Source organism: Otolemur garnettii, unplaced genomic scaffold, assembly GCF_000181295.1.
Source record: "Otolemur garnettii isolate 467f Iridium unplaced genomic scaffold, OtoGar3 scaffold00007, whole genome shotgun sequence".
NCBI lineage: Eukaryota > Metazoa > Chordata > Mammalia > Primates > Galagidae > Otolemur > Otolemur garnettii.
The window spans coordinates 21,520,331-21,543,243 of NW_003852402.1; the positions used below are offsets into that span (position 1 = coordinate 21,520,331).

The 22,913-nt window shown below is 42.9% G+C and overlaps 1 protein-coding gene across 26 annotated transcripts in view; it reads left to right on the top strand.

Moving 5' to 3' along the window:
- Nucleotides 1-22,913, top strand: part of ANKS1B (ankyrin repeat and sterile alpha motif domain containing 1B) — a 1,028,517-nt gene that overhangs the window by 848,203 nt on the left and 157,401 nt on the right. The gene's annotated exons all lie outside the window — the stretch shown is intronic.

The window sequence follows — 22,913 nt, forward strand, 5'->3', positions numbered from 1 at the left end:
TAAAGAAGAAATACAAATATCCTGTAACATATGAGAAATAAGCAGACAATTAAGATATAAATCATAGCTACTAACTTTCTCTATTTGACTGACCAAGAGTCAATATTGAGACAAAGTGTTGAAATAGACCCTTCTGTTATATAATATTGAAGGGAATGAAAAATCAGTACTATGTTCCAGGAAATAAAGATAGATACTTGTCTCAAGAGCTTTAAAATGTTCATACCCTTTAATCCAAGAATATATTAAAGGAACTAATCAGAAATGCTACAAATATTGACGCACAAGGATATTCATCATAGGATTTCTTGTCATACAGGAAAAAAATTAAAGTGATCTGGCAATCGGAAGATGGTTAAATAAATTGTGGAGCATACCTGATGGCAGTGTTTTTCAACCCTTTTTATCTCACAGCACACTTGAACCTATAAATAAATTTCCACAGCACACTTACATTTTGTTGATCAAAAAAAAAAAAGAGTTGAGAAAAGGAGTTACTGTGCTTTGAACTTCTTGCGAGAATAATTTAATTAATGATCTCTGAAATTTTTCTTGGCACACCTAAGACCCTCTCACCGCCCACCAGCATGCCGCAGCATTCTGGTTGAAAATCACTGCCTTCGAATATCCTGCGATTCTATACATTGTTCTTTGTGCTACCAACTAGCTTCCTCATGTACTACTCAATGTTTGCTGTGCCTCGTAGATACTGTTTATTTATAGCTTCTGCTTATTTATAACTTCTGCTTGTGCCTGGTTCCACCTGGCCTCCCTTCATCCCACTGCTACACCATTCTCTTTTGATCAAGTTTTCAGTTTCTGTCACCACAACCAATTGCCTGATTCTCTCTCCTACTTCCACACATAAATTCTAAGGGAAAGCCTCTCACTCCTGTAGCCAATTGACCACCACCTCTGGGAAGTGACTGTGGACAAGGTGGGGAATGGGGAAGAACAGTGGTTTGGGCAGGAAGTAGTCCTTTATGTGGGAATAATAGACATGGCAGGTGCCATCTTAGCTTGAACAGCATAGCTCCAACTGCCTGTGTATGTGCATATCAAAATAATATCACGGAGAACTCAAATAGCTTCTCTGCCTATTTTACTCAAAAGAGCAGAGACCGTGATTTGCTTCATTTTGCAACCCCAACCTCCCTTATGGCACACTCAATCAGTGTTGATGAAATGATTGTGTTGTTATAAGGATTAAAAGAAATCGAAGGCCAAGCTCAAAGCCTGGTGCCTGGTTTGAAGGAGCTGTCCAACAAATGTTCATTCGTTGCCTCCCTCCCACTCCTTTCTCCCAAATCCCATCCTTCCTTTGTTCATGCAGGATTTGTTTCACTAAGTGGTCCCAGGCAAGGGCTACTCACTAATCTCAGACCCGCAGGACATTTTTGTTATCACAGGATTCATTAATGGGGATACATAACTCTTTGCCTCAAAGCCTAGAGGAGTTCAGCTGATACAAAGTTAAAACAAAAGCCTTCCAGACTCTTACCTTTGTATTAGTTTAGCTTGTTTTTATCTTCTGTCTTTGCTCAGGTGGAAATTGAGCAGATGTATAAAGACTGGACAGTGCTGGCCTCTCCACTATCTCTTCACTGGGCCTTCAGTGAAACACTAGGTTAGCAGGAATACTGGCTTCCTAGAGCCCAGGATGGGGTAGAAAGGCCGAAGGGTAGTGTAGACTGGGGATTGAACCCCTGCCACTTGTTAGCTGTGTGACACTGAGAAAGTGACGTGGCCCCTCTCTACATCAGTTTTTCCATCTGGAAAATGGCAGTAATAGTAATTGAGATCCAACAATTCCATTACTAGGCATCTACACAAAAGGAAAAAATCATAAGGACATTTGCTCTAGACTATTCATTGCAGCTTAGTTTACAATCACCAAAATGTGGAAACAACCTAAATGCCCACCAACCCAGGAATAGATTAGCCTTGGTAGCTGTATACCAAGGGATACTATCCAGCCATTAAAAAAGATGGAGACTTTACATCTTTTATATTAACTTGGATTGAGTTGGAATACATTCTTCTTAGTAAAGTATCACAAGAATGGAGAAACAAGAATCCAGTGCACTCAATTCTAAAATGAAGCCAGTATATGATCTAATGCATACTCTCATAAGAGAAAAATTCAAATCAATTCAAGGTAGGAGGCAGGGGAACAAGGGAACTGGGAGAGGGGAGAAGAAAGGGAGAGGGGGCCTTATGGCGTATGGCACACCTCTTGGGGGCAGGACACAATTATAAGAGGGACTTTAACAAATGCAATCAATATAACCTAATTCTTTGTACCCTCAATGAACCCCAAACAATAAAAATAAAAAATAGTAATGAATGTTAGGGTCATTGTAAGGGTTAAGTAAATTAGCATTTGCTAATATCTGGTATACAGTAAAAGACATATAAATATTTGCTGTTATTATAAAGCATACAATACATACTGGGCATTATCACAGACATCTTTTCTTAATTAGTGTAACACCACTGAGAAATGAACACTGGTGTCTCACTCTGCCATAAAGAAGTAGAGCTAAGGGTCAGGCCAGTGCAGTGGCTCATGCCTGTAATCCTAGCACTCTGGAAGGCACAGGCCAGTGGACAACCTGAGCTTAGGAGTTTGAGACCAGCGTAAGCAAGAGCAAGACCCATCTCTACTAAAAACAGAAAAACTAGCTGGGTGTTATGGTGGGTACCTGTAGTCCCAGCTACTCAGGAGCCTGAGGCAAGAAGATCTCTTGAGCCCAAGAGTTTGAGGTTGCCATGAACTAGGATTACTCAGAAGTCTACCCAGGGAGACAGAGTGAGACTGTCTCAAAAAAAAAAAAAATTTAATTAATTAATAAGTAAATAAATAAACCCAAAGGTGACCAAAGTTAAAGCCATCTCTTCTACTCCAGCCAAGTGAGTTTCACCAAGACCATGTTCAACCACTATGCACTGATAAGGCCGTGTGGATGGTTAGTGGTATTTAGCATTAATTAGCATTTGCTAATATCTGGTATATAATAAAAGACCTATAAACGTTTGCTGTTATTATAAAGCACAGTATTATTGTTAAATATTTTGAATACCACTCATGGCTCTTGTCATGCCCAGTATCATCCTGTAATTCCGTTCAGAAAAGAAAACACTCTTCCCAGCCCATTTGGTAAGTGCCCACATGTGTGTGAGCTCTTTCAAAACATTTCTATGTGAGGGACGTTCTCTTAGTCTGTAGCACTTTGAAATCATTTCTTCCTGTGTGGAAGTATGTTGGAGAAATGGCTGCCTCCTGCCATCTCCTTCCACGTGGCTGTCAGAATAGAGAGCAGCTCTTCACAGCCTCAGAAGAGCGCTCAGCAGTAAGCTGATTTAATTGTGATGTTCTTTTGAATCAGCCCACCAAGGTATTTGTATATTCCACCGTGACATCATCGTGACTGATCTTAGCCGATTGTCTGCTGCTCTAAACCTTGGATGGCTCCCTGCAGCTTAGTGGCTCAGCAGTGAATCATTCTTTTATCCTATATGTTATGACTATAACTTTTATTATTTCCTGAATAATGGAAGAGTTGAACACCGGGCTTTCCTCTGAGAGGAAATCAGAACACTTAGCAATACTTGTCCAGCCACGACATATCCAGGTTATGAGTTGGTAGGAGGAATATTAAGTTGCAAAACAGGATAGGCAAGACATACCCTGGGGAGAGCCCCCCACCCTCAGCACAGCACAGCTCAGTACGCTGGAGGCTGACTGCCTGGAGGTGTGGTGCCTGACAGATATCTAGCAGATGGAGAGGTAAGAAAACTTGGATGTAGTCTTGCTTCTGCCGGTTCACCACTATGTGATTTTGGCAAGTTACTCAGCTTCACTAGGCTCCAGTTTCTTCACTAAAAAGAAATTAATTCAGAGACAGCACCTGTCCCTCAAGGAGTAGGGCACCAGCCCCATATACTGGAGGTGGTAAGTTCAAACCCAGCCCTAGCCAAAAACTGCAAAAAAAAAAAAAGAAAGAAAGAAAGAAATTCAGGCCGGGCACAGTGGCTTATGCCTTGTAATCCTAGCATTCTGGGAGACCCAGGTAAGTGGATTGCTTGAGCTCAAGAGTTCAAGACCAGCCTGAGCAAGAGCAAGACCCCATCTCTACTAAAAAAAAAATAGAAAAAACTAGACAGGCATTATTATGGTGCACACTGCTAGCCCCAGCTACTTGAGTGACTGAGGCAATAGGATTGTTCAAACGCAAGAGTTTGAGATTGCTGTGAGCTATGACACTACAGTACCCTAACCAGGGCAACAGAGTGAGACTGTTTCGAAAAAGGAAAGGGGGCTCGGCACCTGTGGCTCAAGCGGCTAAGGCACCAGCCACATACACCTAAGGTGGCGGGTTCCAATCCCCAGCCCGGGCCCACCAAACAACAATGATGGCTGCAACCAAAAAAAAAAAAAAAATGGCAGGCGTTGTGGCGGGTGCCTGTAGTCCCAGCTACTTGGGAGGCGGAGGCAGGAGACTCGCTTGAGCCCAGGAGTTGGAGGTTGCTATGAGCTGTGATGCCATGGCACTCTACCCAGGGGGATAGCTTGAGGCTCTGTCTCAAAAAAAAAAAAAAAGGAAAGGGAAGGAAGGAAAGAAGGAAGGAAGGGAGGGAGGGAGGGAGGGAGGGAAAGGAAGGAAGGAAGGAAGGAAAAAAGGAAAGAAAGAAAGAAATTCCCTCATTTGCTCACCCCTACATTTTTCTTGAGAATATTTTTTGAGTATCAGTTTGCTAGGGCTACCATACCAAAGGATCACAGACTGGGTGGCCTAAACAACAGTCAGGTATCGTCCCAGTTCTGGAGGCTAGTCTGAAATCCAGGGTCAGTTCCTTCTGAGGGCTGTGATGGAGGGATCTGCTCCAGGCCTCTCTCCTTGCCTTGTAGATGGCCATCTCCCTGTGTGTCTCCACATCGATTTCTCTCTATGGGTGTCTCTCGTTATGTGGCCTAGTGCCCCACCCCACCCCACCCCACATGACCTTAACTAATTAAGTCTGCAATGACTCTATTTCCAAAAGAGGTCGTGGGGATGTCAACATATTAATAGGTGTAGGTAGAAGACAAAATTGAGCCCATTTTAGTTCTTAGCCCTACTCTGATGCTGAGGATATAGCAGTGAACATGGACAACAAAAATAAAAATGTCTGCCCTTGCTGAGCCAGGTTACAATACAGATAGATAATTTAGCAAAATACGGAGTGTGTTACAGGATGATAACATGCTTTAGAGAAAAGTAAAGCATACGGGGGGTGGTGACAAATCATCTTGGTGCAGGGGAGTCCATCCTAACGATGGTAGAGGAAAGTCTCAAGGAAGGGGTTCATTTGAGTGGTCACAAAGGACACGGGGGAAGGGTGGGTGGGGTATCCCAGCCAGAAAGAACTGCAAACACAAAGGCACTGAGGTAAGGACATGCCTGAGGCCTTCAACCATCAGCAGGGAGGTCAGTGGGGGCATAAGCGGATCCACAGGGAGGACAGTAATGGAAAGGGACCAGAGAGATACAGGTAGGGATGGAAGGGAGGACAGGAGGTGGAGTATCGATGCTCCGAGAGACCACCATTAAGACTTCCTTTGGCTTTTACTCTAAAAGAACTGGGGGATATCGGAGGATCTGAGTAGAGAAGGGATTTTGAGGACATGGCAGTGGCACATGACAGAAAGGAACAGTAAGGGATGAGCCCATGGATTTCCACCTGAGCAGTTGATAGGCTGGATGTACCCTTAGCTGAGACGAGGAAGACTGTAAGAAGAACGGAGCTGAGGGTGGAAACTGGGGGCTTATTTTTGGATATATTAAGACTAAGGGATCCACCAGGCAACCCAATGGGCTGGAGATAAGCATTGAGGAAATGTCAACACATTGATGGGTCTGAAGTCATGAATCTGTGCAAAATCACCAGGAGAGTGAGAGCAGATGGAGAGAAGACTCAGGCAAGAGCTGCACCTTGGGGTGTCCAACATGGAGACTCAAGGATATGAGGTCGAACCAACAAGGGAGAGGGAGAAAGAGGGGCCAGAGAAGTAGGGGGGGAAACCAGGACCGTATGGTCCTGAGCAGGGAGGAGAATGGGGCTTCAGTCAAAGCCAGGAGCTGGATGTGGCAAGGTAGAGGTCACTGGTAATCTTAACACACCAGCACAGTGGGACGAACACCTCATTGGAATGAGTTCATGGGAAAGGGGAAACCCTAAGTGCACACTTGAGGAGCTTCGTTGTAAAAGGAGACAAAAAATGAGTTGGACTAAATCAGACATTTCACCCTGAAATTCTTTGAAGAATCAGCTGGGCAATAATAACGAGTGGCGTGGTATATTATCATAAGATGGAGAGAATGTGTAGAAATAAAGAGTAAATGTCTGCCTCAAGGTATCCTAATAAAAATAGAAACAAGTAATAAGAAGTGTCACATAAAAAAAAAAAATCTGTAGGCCACCAGCGTGCAATACCTGGACTAAATAATCTCCAAGGACGCTTTCAGTCTAAAATTCTACAAATCTGGGTCACAAGGAAAAATTAAGTCCTGGTCATTTAATGGTGAGCCCTGGAGCTAAAAATAGTCTTGCTTCTTTCTGAACCGGAGCTAAGTATTTGTCATGATTCTCCCAGGATTTGTGACGGAATCCCTTTTGTTCTTAATCTGCTTGTAAAAGCTGGAAGCCAGTGTGACAAAATGAAGACTTCGTAGCACCACTGTCCATCCATCACACAGACATATATTTATTCAAAAGCAGCTGTAGACTCCAGGCACTGTGCCACACCTTTGGAGACCATCCTGCCTTCAGAACTTCACGGAGTTCACAGATTGATGATGGAGACAGGCAGGTAAACAGACGTATGGTGTGATAAGGGCTCTGGCACAGAGAGACATGGCATGGACAGTGGAAGATTCACCTACCTCAGATTAGAAGAGCAGGATCAGGAAGGCTTAAAGGAAAAGAAAATGATGCCTGGGCTGGGTGTTGATGGATTCATGGGAGGCAGTGAGCCCAGAAGGGGAGGAGGGTTGCAACCATGAGGACAGTGTTCTATGGCTCGTTCTCTGATGTCGTGTGGTTAGGATGCTGTGGCAAGGTCCAGGGATTGCTGTGCTCAGAGTAATGGTGGGAGAACCCTTACCTGGAGCCAGACTGCCTTAGTTCCTATCCTCAGCTCTGCCACTTACCAGTGGCCCTGAACAAATCTCTTAACTCTGCCTTTAAATGTCTTTGTGTCTAAAATGGAGATAATAATGTTATAGTACCTACTGCAAAGGGTTCTGGTGAGAATTAACTACATTTAATAAAGCATTTAGAGGCATATGTAGTGTCAAACCAGTGCTGTGTGTTTGCTGTTATTCTCAAGGAATGCTTTCAGGAGGAGGTGTCTTTCAGGTAGAGAATTGTCTGAAAGAAGTGCGAGGCAGAGAGAGTTGCACAGGTAAAGGCACCCAAGTCAGGGCATCCCTGAAGGCATTTCAAAGGGGTCAATGGGGAGAGACTGGAGTTGAGGCTATAGAGAGGTAGGCATGGTCAAGACCACAAGCTTATCTCTCCCTTTACTAGTAATAAATGACTCAGGCAGGAAGAGCTTAGGACTTGAGTCTGACCAAGCCAGAGGAAGTCCGTTTGTGGAAGTGGACAGGATGAGGAGGAGTTCCTCTGATAGGGCACTAACAGGGCCAGCATACCTTGAGACTTGTGACATCATCGGCCTTTTACGTACCTGACAGTAGGAAGCATTCTGGAGAATTACCATTTGGCCTGAATTCAATAGCTACACGACACTCAATCACTAGCTATCATCTGTTTAAAAGACCACTATCCCTAAATTGATTGTAGTCCAGAGTAGAGCATTCATCTCTTAGAGCAAAAACAATGCAACTCATGCCCCCTGCACTACTGAAGGGACCACTTACTATGCTTTTACTCAGTAAATATTTGGCGAAAGATTTGTGTTCATAATCTCAACATCTAGGTGGACTTCTCAGGGCAGTAGAGTCCACACTGCAGCCCATATATGCAAACTTCCTTGGGCCACCACAGAATGCTTTCTTTAGGTCCCAGAAGACTTCTGGAATCATCTCAGTTTCATCTTGACACCTTGATTCTACAAATACAATGAGCTCTTCCTTGCTGAGGCAGAAGTCCATTTTCTAACCCCAGAATTAAGCAGTAAACAGTTTGACAGTGAGTAATCCAGGGGAACTTCGGTTAGGACCTTGTCACTAATATAAATTTTATTGGTAAGATTTCACAGTTAAGGAAAAAAAAAAACCCTACAGCAGGATTTTTACCTCCAGATGGTGGTGATGGGTTTGTCATTGAAATCCTGTAGCCCTTCCTCAAGTCTCCATATGCTGACAGAGAGCCCATGCAGACATCTCCATAAATGTTACCTCTGTGTTCTCAGAACTTCTGCCAGTATCCCGCCTTGCCATTTTCTATGATTTTCAGATCTGGCTACTTGAAGAAATAGGTGCTTCTTTGTCATCTCACATCTCTGATCAGATGTTGGCACTGCTCCACTGGAGATTATTGGGTCTCAGATAAACAAAATAAACACTGAAAGCATAAATATTGAGCAAATTGGCTTGTAAAACGCTTCTCTTATGTCAACAAAGACACTTGGAATGGTGTTGGCTTCATGGATTGTTGATTCTATTTCACATGAAAGCTACTTTTAAATGCACTGTTTACAGTAAGTTTTTACAAGTTTACCAAAAGTCACTGGATTCTTTCCCCTTCTGCTCCCCATATTGGTTTATAAGTCTGGCAATTTGCAGGGACAGGATTTCTATTGTAGCTTATCTTCTTCCTACCGTAATTTAAGGAAGATTTTAATTTTTCTGTACTTTTGACATGCTCTCTACATACTCCATTGAGACTAATTCTGTTTCCTCTGCTCTTTTGGAAGCCCGTTAATTAAATACATTTCAGATGCCAACAAGCTAAGTCTCTTGCTCCTTTGTAAATTCTTTGTACTCCTGGTCATGGAGTTCCATTCCTTCCTCCCATTGATCATTTTTGGTTTAAGTATCGTTATATCATTCACAAGAACATATATTTATTGAATGTCCACTTTGTGGTGGTGACATTATGTGAAGTAACCTAAAGAACTACAGAACAGGAAGTGTACATATATATGCACAGATAGATATGTCTATTCCTGAGTCAAAGTTGACTTCCTTTGTTTTGTTAGTTTCTCTCGTCTTATTTAAAGCAAACCTTCGTTTCCTTTTAGCCTCCCTCCTTTTGAATTCTAAATGCTTTCTCCTCTGTGATTTTACTGATCGAGTGTTGTCCAAAAGGCCCAGTAGGCACAGGGTCTGTCAGTGAAGGAGTTAAAAACCTCCACCTTCCCAGCTAACTGGGGCCCACAGGCTGCTAATTAGCTTGATGGATCAGCACCTGGTCTGCTTGCCAGTGCTCAGAAGCCCATTGGCTGCTGGCAGCTGAGTCTCGGCTCCCTGAGGTTTGGAGATGCATCAACCTGAGGACAGAGAGTTGGCACTTGCTGAAAGGGGAGCCGTAGCCAATTATTCATGTGCTCCTTTGGACTTGACTCGGCTGAAGGAAGAACCATGCTTTTGGACACATTTGAGGCAGCCTTTTCTTGCACAATAGACCTCAGCTACCTGCCACACTTGCCTTTCGTGGTGTCAGTTCAGTACAATGACTAAAGTCGGTATGATCCTACAGCTACGTAAAGGATGATGAGCGACACTATATATTTTTTTCTTATATTCTTGCACTCCATTTCTACTTTCTGTCCCCTAAGAATGCTGAAAATTAATGTGCCTTATCCTTCTGATTTCAGGGGGTTTTAAAATGCACGTATATTGGTAATATTTAATTTATATGACACCAAAACTCTACCTAAAAATCTCTGGTCCCTAACCCCTCCTCCCCACCCCCAGGCTGTGGACGGTCCCTGGCCTGTTAGGAACTGGGATGCACAGCAGGAGGTGAGTGGTGGACAAGTGAGCAAAGCTCCCTCTGTGTTTACTGCCTCTGCCCATCACTTGCCTTCCTGAGCTCCGCCTCCTGTCAGATCAGCAGCCTTAGATTCTCATAGGAGCATGAACCCCACTGTAAACTGTGCATGCAAAGGTCCTAGGTTGTGCTCTTCTTATGAGAACCTAATGCCTGATGATCTGAGATGGAGATGTAATCATCCCCAAACCAATCCCCACCCCTGCCCCCTGCATCCCCAACTTGTGGACAAATTGTCTTCCATGAGACCAGTGCCAGATACAAAAGGTTGGGGACCACCGCTCCTGATGGTCAGCTAATGTTTCATGGCCCAGAAAGGCACCGTGTAGTGGGCATGGATCTGGGTCTCTGCTTGGCACCTAGTAGCGGCTGGACCACAGGCAAGCTTGGTGGCCTCTTTGAGCCTCGTGTTCCTCATTAGTGAACAGGCGAGACTAATCTCCACACCAAAGGGTCATTGACATGATTATACAAAATCAATTAGTTCCCTTCCTTCAGCTGTTGCTACTCACATTTATCAGCCCTGAACATTTTATGTGTCCACTGTGTGCTCAGCAAGATAGAGGGACTTGAGAAAGAATATACACTGAGTGGCTCCTGTTAAATGTCGTACCCTACAAAAATGCCTGGGCTGAACAAAGAGAGCGACCACTCGGAGGAGATGCTCCAAGAATAATGCCATAAACCAGCATCAGCTCGACACGCATCTTCCAGCCCCTGCTACCTATTTTCATTAATGCCAAGAGGGATGTCAGTCTCAACACCTCTGTGAGATTGACCCATCCCCCTGCTTTAATCTAATCATGCACAAAAGCACTGGTAGGTCATGGTCTTTTCTGAAGATTTCGTGTAGCCAGTAGATCCTGGAGAAGGTAATTGCAACCTCCCCTAGCCAGTAGAAGTAAGAGAAGTAAACATAATAGTAGCGACATTCCTGCCTTATCTAGCTTGCACCCGTAGCATAATGAATACCAACTATAGGGCTGGCTACATAGTTTGCAGGGCCCACTAGAAAATGAAAATGTGAGGCCTGGCCAGGAATAAGGACATCAATGTCCCTTTCCTGCAGACCCACCACCTCAACCTACCACAGGCAGGTGACTCCCTCAGGGGCTACAATCTCTAGAACAGGATACACTTGGTACTTGAGTAACCACCATGTTACCCACTGAACAAGCTACGATGTTGCAGTTAGGGACAAGGATGGCTGCTGCCCTGCCTATCCCAAGAAGCCACAGAGTAGGTGACCCTGCCTACCCAGACCCCCTACCACCTGTGGAAAGAAGAGAGAGCAAAGAGTGAACACAGGCCAGCCTTCCTTCCCCTGTCTATACCACCTGATTGCTACTCAGGCAAAGGGCAGCAGTGGTTGTAGGGTGAGCCAGAGAGAGGAGGACAGGGCCCTGAGCAGCTCAAGGTAGGGAGCAGGAGCCAGAAACTCATCCCAGAAAAGAAAGGCTGCACTGAGTGGAGGCTCCAAGCCTAGCACGTGCTCCACCGTCCCATCAGACTGCCCTTAAGAAACACTATTTCCAAGCTAAAGTTATTCAGAATTGCAAGAGTGTGACTTCAGAGCGTTAAACCAAGCCCTTCCAAGAGCCAGGCCTTATGGGGTAACACTGGTCACATGTCCACAGAGCCAGCCCTGATCCACAGCAATTATGCAAACGGAAAGATGCTAGACAAATGGTACCAACTTACAGTCATAAGATGAACAAGCTGTGGAGGCCTGATGCACAGCATGATGACTGTGATTAATGCTCATGTCGTATGTACTTGAACTTTACTGTGTATTCTCACCACACACACATACAAGTAAGGGGATGAAACGTTACTAGCTTGATGGTGAATCATCACATGATGTATATACATATCCAAACATCACACTGTACACCTTGAATATATACCAGGTTTACTTGTCAATTACATGTCAGTAACAATGGAAGGAAAACACAACAACAGAATTCTCTAGAAAAACAACAAATCAATATGCAAGTGCTTCAAAAGCTTTTGTTCCTTAATGTTTCTTTTGTTAAATTTCAGAATATTAAGGGGTACATGAGTTTTGTTTACCTACTTTGTGTCTGTACAGATTGAGTCAAAATTATAAGTGTGCCCTTCACCCAGATAAGGTACTCTGTGCCCATTAGGTGCGAATTCATCTGTCCCCTCTTAACTCCTCCCCCAGCTTGATTTCCATGAAAATGTACTTCCATATGTGCATTTAAGTGCTGATCAATTAGTTCCACCTTGGTGTTGAGAACATGTGTTTGTTTCTCCATTCTTGTGATGTTTCACTTAGAAGAATGGTCTCCAGTTCCTCCAGGTTGTCAGAGAAGATACTAGATCACCACTTTTTATGGCTGAATCATACTCCATGGTGTGCATACACCACATTTCATTAATCCATTCAGGTATCGGTGGGCACCTGGGTTGTCTCCACGTGTTTGTGAATTGAGCTGCTATCAACATTCAAGTGCAGGTGTCTTTTCTGTAAAATGACCTTTTAATGCTACGTGATGCTGAGCATTATTGCTATAATCACAATTATGTAATAATATTGGGCCCTAGTAACTCTACTGGCTATTTACTTAGCCCTAGATTTGTAAGAGCGAAGAAGGGCTCTGGTCCTTTTGTGTTTGCTTCAGAGAAGAAAACGTTAACTCCTTCAACGGACAGTGGTCATGAATTCCAAGCAATAGAGTAAGGCCTGTTTTCAGGGAGCATCCCTCCCGGGCCACAAGTTCCCCTTTTAATATATATGCCAGGACAGAGATACTGACTTGTCCTAAGATCAGAATCATGGAACCTCTCTTCTAAGCAAGAGAAAGAAACTCCTGCCCTGGGGCTTCCAGCAGCACCTGCTGCCTCCCACCCACCTCCCTGGGAACATGGGGTTCTCTGTCATACACCCTGCATCAACTCAGAACTTGAACATCAGGGATGTCCTGGTGCCTTGGGTCACCTCTTTATCCAGCAAGGCCCAGACTGCAGTCTCCACCCCCTCCTACCTTACACAGACTTTTGATTTCACACTTTTCAATAGAGCAGGCCTGCAGGGGCATTTCTGTTTGATATTTGTGAGAGTATTCAATGATTTGAAATAAAGCAGTTGTTAAACAGCTTCTTGTTCTACATCATAGTGGGAGAAAATAGCTGAGAGAAAGGGGGAAAAAAGCAAATTATAACATTTTCACCCTCTGTGCCCACCAGGGACCCGTTCTGAGCAAATGGGTGATTTCATAAATGATAGCCCAATGGTCTGAAAGAGTTAATGTGGCTTCCCACTTTATTTCTACTTAGAAAGTCTTTTCTGACCTAAGGGTGTGCTAGCTCATTCTATCATAGGTCCCATCTAGACCTAGCAGCCTGAGAGGATTTTCAGAGTGCTACACTATAGACGCCACCCTAGTGTTCAGCAGAAACAGAGTGGACTGAGGGTTCCTGAGGAGCACCCCCATTCCGTCACTCTCTCCAGCCCAACTTACGTTCCTGTTTTCCTTGGGGTCTTTCCCTGGTGAGCCAATGGGGGTAAAAAAGTGGACACTACCACAAGCATCAGTCTGGGTACCATCCTTCAAAAGAACAAATGTTTTCAGAGCAAAGCTGTTATCAGTCACTCTCCTGCCCAACTTCATTCCAGATTTCCAGTGTAATTGCTGCAATGTCAAGGAGAAATATAAGAAGCTTGGAGTTGGGAACTTTTAACTCCAGCTGTGGTATGACCTGCCAGCCACGTGGCCTTGAGCAAGTCTGTGAACCTCTTAGGGATTCAGTTTTCTCAGGCCTAAAATAGGAACCAATATTAGTAATAGCAGCCCTCTGGGTGGTGGTTGTTAATTCAGATAATGTGAATATATTCTGTCAACTAGAAAATATCTTAGACATCTAACTGCTAATTATCTAAGGAGACAGCACCCGGAATGAAAAGATTGTGGACCTCAGAGCCACGGATCCTGGATTTAATTCCAGTGCCATTTTCTCCTGTAAAATTGCTTAACTTCTCAGACCTCCACAATTTCTTCATCTGGAAAAAAAAAAAGCAGTACTAAAATAATAATAATGACCTTATGGCATTGTTGAAGTGATACATATAAAGGGGCTGGGGCAGAGTAGGTACAAGAGAAATATGTTTCTTCCTGTTTTCCTTGTTTCCCATTGCCAGAAACATCTTCCACAGGTATGTACTTCTCTTTAGTTCCTGGACCTCAAGGTCAGACTCCCATCCCTTGTGGCTCGGGTAAACTCTGCAGCATCCTCCTACTGAGTTACCTGGCTCCTTTCCTCTGCCTCCTGGGGCAATGGCACACGGAGAGAGAGGAGAAACCAGTCTTAAGAGTGGAACATAAAAATGTTATTCTGACCGGCATTCATGGGATTAAAGATCTATGCAAAAACTATAGATACCTTTTACAAACTTGCTTTTGTTGTGTGTTCAGTTCTGTTCTTAATGATTACTTAACACAGAACCAGATTTGGTTAAAATTTTAAAGAAATATAGAGAGCTATCCTCCTCCCTTGGAAGTATGGACCCCATCAATTTATTGTATCTCTTGGGATAGCCAACAGAACCTTTATCTTCCCCACCCAAGTTGTTTCTGGGCTTTTTTTTTGAGACACAGTCTCACTCTGTTGTCCTCGGTAGAGTGCGGTGGCAACAGAGCTCACAGCAACCTCCATCTCCTGGGCTTAAGTGATTCTCTTGCCACAGCCTCCCAAGTAGCTGGGACTACAGGTGCCCACAACAACACTCGGCTATTTTGTTGTTGTTGTTGCAGTTTGGCTGGGATGGAGTTCGAACCCACCACCCTCAGTATATGATGCTGGCACCCTACTCACTGAGCCATAGGTGCTGCCAGTTTCTGTCTGTTTTGTTACCATCTTTCTAACTTGCAGAGGTCATCCTAGCTTCCCCCTCTTCTCTCTGGTCTTCACCCTTTATTCAGTCACCTGTATGTTCCACTTGTAAATCTCTGGATCTTTACCTTTTTTATCCCCACTCCCACAGCCCTCACTTTAGCCCCTCATCCTTCCTCTCCCATATTTCTGCGATGGTTTCTAAAATAATGTTTAACATTATAAGAGTGTTTTGAGAATTAAATAAAATAACAAATTTCACCCTTTTTAGCATAGCGTAGCTCATTGGCCCCTGGCTTCTAGTGGGTACAAGTAAGTGGCAACTATACAGAAGTTTCAGAAAAGAAATGTTCACTCAATGTATGAAAAAAAATGCAGTATTGTAAGCCCCAAAGGTGGAATAAGTTTCTTGAGTTGGTAACGAGATGAACTCCTTAGAAGTTGTAGAGAAGATTCAAACATCAGATGGGAAGTTGAGACAAATTATATTTAAGTTCCCTGCTGAATAAATCAGGATACTTCCCATTGTAAGTGCCAGAAACCCAACTCAAAATGGCCGAAGCACAATCAAACAGAACTATATTGGCTCACATGAAAGATAAAGTCTGGAGGTTTCAGGCATGGCTTGACCCAGAGTTTTAAAAGCTATAACTGGAATCCACAGTCTCTCACCCTACATCTCTACTCCATTTTGCTCTGCCCTGGCTTCACTCTTGGGCAGATGCTGTCCATGGCATGGCCCCTGGCAGATGGAGGCATTAAATTCAGCATTCTACCAGGCTCACCAACTCAGAAACCCTAATGAAAGAAGTTCACCTCTTTCCTAGTAGTTCCCAAAGAATCCTGCTCTTGACTCCCTCTGGACTCCTATGGCTGAGTGATCCCCTGATTTACCAGTAGATCAAGGGTCTACTCCATGGTCAGCTCTTGGAATTTTCTAAGATTTTATGGCTCAGGGTGGAAGAGGTGAGTCCTCAGCAAAAAATCAGACTATTGGTAACAAAAGAAGAGGAACTGATTCTTGAGCAGGAAAGAGCAATGGACACAACCATGCTCTCCTAAGATTCAATTACTTCAACTATAAATTATTTTTAAGAGTATGTAACTCTCTTTTTGTCCTTCTGGTTTATTTCAAGGAGAATTATCATAATGATGTATATAATCACTATCAAATAATAGACTAGCTTGTCCTCCACAAAATCCTGTGGAGAAAAAGATTAAATCTTTTTAATGAATCTATAATGCAAAAAGTTACTGTCCACTCCCAGGTGCGTGGGCTCTTTCTCATCTACACCGCTGATAAGCACACTAGAAAGTGCTATGGGAAGGAGCTTTGTTATTTAGTCTTGTGGGAAAGTTGGCATCATCTCTTGATACTGAAGGCTTATGAATTAATACTAGGGTGAATGTAGTTCTCTGGCTGAAAAATTATTGTGCTCCGGGCATGGTGCTAGATTTTTATGTAGGTGCTCATTTAATCCTTAAATAACATTCTTAAAGAACAATTGCCCCTATTTTACAGATGTAGAAACTGATGCAAGGTCAAGCAACTTGCTGGGGGTCTACAACTAGCAAATGGCGCAGCTGAACACAAATGGAGGTCTGAATCCATGGACTTTTTCTACACATTATGCTACCTCCTTGAAGACTCTAAATACGAGTCCTTAATATGCTTTAAACCTATTTTCCAGAACCCCAAATCATAACTTATGGTCTGACTCCTTTAAAGAGGGCTGTCGTGGGAAATTTGGAATGTATGGCTACTCAGGAAACGAGACATCCGGATCAGGTTACTGGAGCTTTCTTCTCTGATTGCTAACTTTGAAAGTTGGGGCTACTGAGCACAAGCGCTTTGTTGGTTAAGGGTATTAGAAGAATGAAGTACTTACCAACTGTGCCATGTGGCTGAAACTGACTCGACTCTCAGGGGCCATTTGTAAGCAAAGGCTGCAAACAAAAATCTTAGCTATGGCTGGGTAGAGCCGTCTGTGGCTCAGGCCTTGAATATAGTTAACATCCAAAGAAGTCCCTAGGTCTTAATTCAGAACACTAGGGCAGAACATTTCTGGCAGATGGGTCTTGGTGCTTACATTCATTCCCCCTGGATTTCAAGCCTGCTTGCCTTCAGGAAGAAGTGTTAAGTTCCTTCTGCTCACTGTGCATTGTGTTAGCTTGATTTTCAGATCTGTAAATAGACCCCATGGTTAATAGGCAGTGTATTGTTTTAAATTTGCCATCCAAATTAAGGGATTTTTCCACAGCCAAAAGAATTACAAATCAATAAAAATACCCAAATAAGAGTTCTAGAAGTCAATGGCAGCGTTACTTATCTCATTAACAACAAGCAAACCTTTAATACAAGAGAGAACCATGCTGTTTCCATGGCAGACACACACCACCAATAGCCACACACTTCTGTTCACCAGTCAGAGACCTGCCCAACTCTCCGGGAACTCCTGCCACTTCCCCTTACTGATTCGTGTCCCTTGCCCTCTATCAATACTTACTTTTTTTTTTTTTTTTTTTTGGCAAAGTTTAAAACCCTCCTTTCTACACATTAGAAGGTAAAGCTTCACAATCTCATGATTATAAGTCCCATTCGTAGTGCTCCTATCTCTACAGCAGCTTAATTCTGATTAGACTATTCATGTGCTTGAAAGGATTTGGGGATAAGGTTTCCCAAAACTTTTTTATCCTAGTCAAATTGGCCATATTCCGTCCCACAGTGTAATGTGGAGATGTGGGCGCTGTCCAGGGTGCTGAACACACGCCTTCTCTTTGGTAATTCTCCTTGAAAGCCTAGTTGATGACAACCCACTACCAGCCCTTCCAGCTACCAGGAATCAGATGATAGCAAATTTCTATCCCTTGCTCCCGTCTCTCCCCTAAGCTCCAGATTTACATTCTTTCTGTTTTCCACATGTTTGTAGGTGGAAAGCAACTAAAATTCAACATGCCCCAACCTTTCTTTCACTTGCTCAGTAAAAGCTTAGCTAATGCCTACATGGGATCAGGAGCTAAATATAAATAGAGGATCACTTAAACAAGGAGCAAGATTTTTGACTTCATGTATATAGGAATCTTATGGGGAGATTTATAATCAAATAAGTAATTACTAAGAAAATGACAAATGCAATATTAATAGAAGCAAAGTTAACATGAGAGCAAAAGAGTAGTGTCTTGGTCAGTGTAGGTCAAGGGAAGAGTAGAAATTTTCCCAGAGTAAGTCACATATTAGCTAATGTCCATAAGGATGAATTGGAATTGCCCAGAGAGAGAGTTCCCAAAGGTACTAATTTACCTTCCTATCCCTCAGCAGCCTGATCAGCGTTTGACAACATAGGCATCCAATAAATCTTTCATAATGAAAAAAAGTATTTTTCTATCACTATCCTTAAAAAAGATCACTAATACAATGCAAAGGATCATGGGACAGCTCTCTCTAGTAAATATACACATACAAACACATGCAAATACACAGTTCTACAATTGACTCTAAGGTATCAGAACTTTAATATTAAGATGAAAGGCATTCTCTCTCTTGCTCTCGCTCTCTTTCTTCTCTTCACCTTTTCTCCCTATCTATATCCGCAACTACCTCCCTGAGGTTTCTTTACTTAATCTGTGATATTTCTAGTCTTCAATTTTGTAAGGTTGGCATTATAACTCTGAAGGACAGTGGTAGCTTCTATTTAAGTTGGTTTGTACCATGCCTTCTTTTTAACACCTTAAAAGTATTTTCCTTGCTTAAAAATCCTCACAGGATCTGAGATATCATCACGTACAATAGCATAATAAGCTAACATTGAAATAGGAAAGATCCTTTAACACTCTGAAATGTAAGAGTAGCTCTTCCTCCAAGAATCTCAAAGCAGTTATCTTAAGTATATCATTCTAGTTGGCTAAATCATAAATTAATTGTATTATCTAATGGAATTCCATGGTTGATCTATGAAAACTGCTCTACCTAGTTTAAGGTGGAAAATCTATGTGGTTATCTTCAGAGAGGTGTGACTACCTTTGGTGTATTAGCCTCCTAACCCAGAAAACTGTCCTCATACTAAATTTGCATAATTCCCCTACGTAGCTCCAGATGGAATAATCAACTCTATTGGCACTCTTCCCTTGTTTTCCTGGAAATTTTACTAAAACATGAAATCCCTTCCAGGTTGGGATTATAGCATTGGAGGTAGTAGGTATTCACCCCTATTGTACTGTAAATGACTCAGAACTCTCAGTCATTTTATGAGAGCCCATACCTCAGTTCTGTGACTGTGAGAGATGTTCAGTAAGGGTTTAAAAAAATTAGGTAACACTTTTGGAGTACTTATTATACTCCGATTAATACTTTATATGTTGTATCAGTTACTGTTCATCTAGAAAATCAGAATCAATAGGAGATATAGTAGGATATTTAGTGCAAGGAATTGGTTTATGTGATTGTGGGGACTAGCTAGATAAATCAGAAATATATACGGGAAGTCATGAATTGGTTTATGTGATTGTGGGAACTGGCTAGATAAATCGGATATATATAGGGGAAGTCACAATAATCAAATGCTGCTCTTAAAGCCTTTCAACTGGTTGAATCAGATTATCTAGGATAATCTCTCTTAGCTAAAGTCAATTGACTATGCACTTCACATCAATGAAATACCTTCACAGCAACACCCAGATTATTGTTTGATTGAATAACTAGGGACTTTAACCCAGCCAACTGGGCATATACAAAAAAATAACCACACCTGAGTATAAAGGGTTTCATACCAGTTTGTAAAGAAGCCTCCATTTATGATCACATAATTTTACCAATTGGAATGATGAGATGCAACAAAGTTAAGTAACTCAAGATCACAAACTATTAAGTGGAATACCCATGACTTGAACCCATAGGTCTTATTACAAAGATAGGAGATTAACTATTGTATTATACAGCTCCAAACAAACAAATGAATTATTAAAATTCTATTTCTCTGCATCAGTATAAAAGGTTTCATACCAGTGTTTTACATATCTCTTAGAAAATTTACCACTATCTTTGGATTTGGGGGGCTACATAATTTTTAATACAAATGTTTGTATTTTTAATACATAATGACATAATTTTTAATACAATTTTTGATACAGAAGAAAAATATGAGAAATGGGGGAATCTCAAATGCTGGTCTTGTCTGATATATAATTGCTGTTCTTAAGTAAGCAACTTATATTGAGAGAATTGCGTTGTTGATGACTTGCATCAGAATGAATACTTTGCTTTTCACTGAGGATACAGAAACACTAGAAATTGATACCCATAAGAGTTTTCTTCTTTATTATCTCATTTTGCAAAGAGCAATATGTTACTTACTATTGTATTATTACCAGAGAATTATAAATAAGAATGTAGATACATTCCAAGGAAAAGCAACATGAGATTATTATCTGTATGTATTTCAAATGGCATAAATTGGAATTTTTTTAGGAAATAATAAAATTATGGAAGTAAAAATAATTCTGAAATTGAATATCCTGAATCACCACACTATCATGATAAGCATCTGAACAAGTGGCAAAAATCTTTACAGTTTTATGCCTGCCAATAATTAGGGTGGTCTTTAGGCAAGTGACTTAACCTCTCTAGATATCAGTTTCCTTTTCTATGACCTAAGAGGGTTTAGGAGATGATCTCTTATTTGCTTTATGCTGTTCTGGAACATAAAAAAACTATAATTTCAACAATGAGGACAAACTATTATAGTGCCAAGGAGTATAAACTCTGTTTTCTGTGAACTATGTAATGGTTTTACTCCAGCCAATAGGAGATTGCACTAAGCTCTTCGTGTTTTTATTATGCCTACTTGAAGGTTCTTACCAAATTCCAGGACTCTAGTATTTATAGTGTGTGCAGTGATGGTGCTGAAGGGTCCATCAGCTGCAGACACCATGGACAGCGACTCCCCCTCCCAATCCCCCTCTCAGGAAGTGTCTTCACCAGCCAAGGGGAAAGATTCACAAAGGATTGACTTTCCATCATTCTCTATGAGGTGGTGCAGACCCCCAAACAGCCGATAGATCCCAAAAGACTCTAGAGTTCAGAGGACTGGACACAGGAGAACAATGTCAGTATATCTCCGTTCTGAACAGCATGTAGTTCATCGCTCACAAATGACAGCTCTTGGAGAATGCCCAACATCGTTATTAAAGAACAATATCCATTGTTACTAAAGAATGATGCCCTGGGAACCGTCATCCTCTAGTTATTCTTCTTATTGGGAAACCAAGAAAACACCCATTATACCCTAGATGTTTGCACTGCAAAGTCCCTGACTTCTAAACCCATTGAAGCTTCACTGATCTCAAAACAGTGGTAGTCAAACATGCCCCAGTGACATAGTCAGGTCACATTCACTACAGAGTACACCAGTCAGGAGGCAGTCATGTCCAGCCTGTTTCCCTTGCTATATGTGTGAGATGTAAAATCTGAAAGTTTCACCAAGTCATTATGTAAATGAGAAATGATTCCCATATGGTTAAACACACATACTCTGGAAACTGAAAGGCCTGGATTTATATTCTAGCCCCTTGCTAGCAAAGTGGCTTCAGATATACTACTGAACCTCACTGAAGCAGACGGTGACACGAGGTTGAATAAAACATGGCAGTATTTAGAGTTTCTCATTGAAGGAAGAGAATGCCAGTTCCGGGTGTCTCCAAGTCTTTTTCTTCATCTGTGAAGCAGGGATGATAAACCTATTCCATAGAGTTGTGAGAATTAACGAGATAATACAAGATGCCTGGCAAATCATAAGTGCTCAGTATATATAGTCCATTGTTTACAAAGTTAGTTCACGTTCCTATTTTAGTGCTTGAAGTTCTGCAGTTGATTCAAATCTTTGTTTTGGTTTTAAGGCAGTAAATGATTAGCCTTCAAGTTTAGAACGTGTCCCCTGAACAACAGGGCTGATTATTAGTACCATTAGGAGTTAATTACGTTAAACGTTTCGGTAAATACTTGTACTTAATGTGCCTTCGTTTTAACCTAGCCACAGACTATTTGGATACTGTTTTCTTGCTTTAAGACACTGGTTATTCTCTGTGGGAATCTGTGGTTCTCATCCCAGACTAAGTGGGCAACTCACACCCAAGGATAGACCGTTGAAACACAAAAGAACTGAAGCATGTGGGTTGCCCGATATGTTCATTCAAATGTTACGGCGTTCAGCAGCCTGTAAGCCACAACTTATTTTTATTTGTTTATGGCAAGGGAAAAAAAATCGGGATAAAAAATGAGCCAAAATTCTTGTCACGTAAGGTCAGATGTACTTTATTTAATTGGCTTAATTTTGAAAAGAAACCTCTGCCAAGTAAATTTCTACAACTGTTGAGAGTAGTACGATGGTGGAATGGGGGAGGGGGGGTATTTGAACCTTATAAAAATCATACTCAGCATCTTAACTGTGACCCTCCACGTTTACAGAGGGCTGCCCTGTGCGAACAGCTGGCACGCAGGTCGAAAGCAAAAACAGCCAGCGTTGCAGGCAAGTTGAGGAATGCGCTGGCTGCCTCTGCGTCGTAAACACTCAGCAGGTTAGCCAGCGGGAGGGGACCCGAGGTGGCCCCTGGGGTAGAGCAGGACCTGCTTCTCCCCCCTCATGCTCCTCTTTCCGTCCCCAGCGGCGGCGACAGCAGTGACGGTGCGGTGGCGGCTGCTGCCACCGCTGCTGAGCCGGTCACCTGGGCGCCTGCGGAGCAGCCTGGCTGCTACCGCCCCGGCGGCCTCTCGGTGCGAGGAGGGGGCGGCGGAGGAGCGAGATATCCATAGTAACCGAGGATGCGAGGGGCGCCGAGCGGCAGCGAGCGCGGGAGGAGGGAGCCCGCCGCGCTAGGCACCCCGCACCCCCGCGCACCCGCCGTGCCCGGCCCGCAGCGCTCTCGCAGTTAGGATCCGACCGAGCGGTAAGCCCTCCGCGGCAACTCGGGCGACACCTCCCACCCGCCCGGCCGCCCACCTGGTGGGCAGCGGGGGAACAATGGAGAGCGCCGCCCGCAGCCCTGGAGCCGGCGCTCGCGGG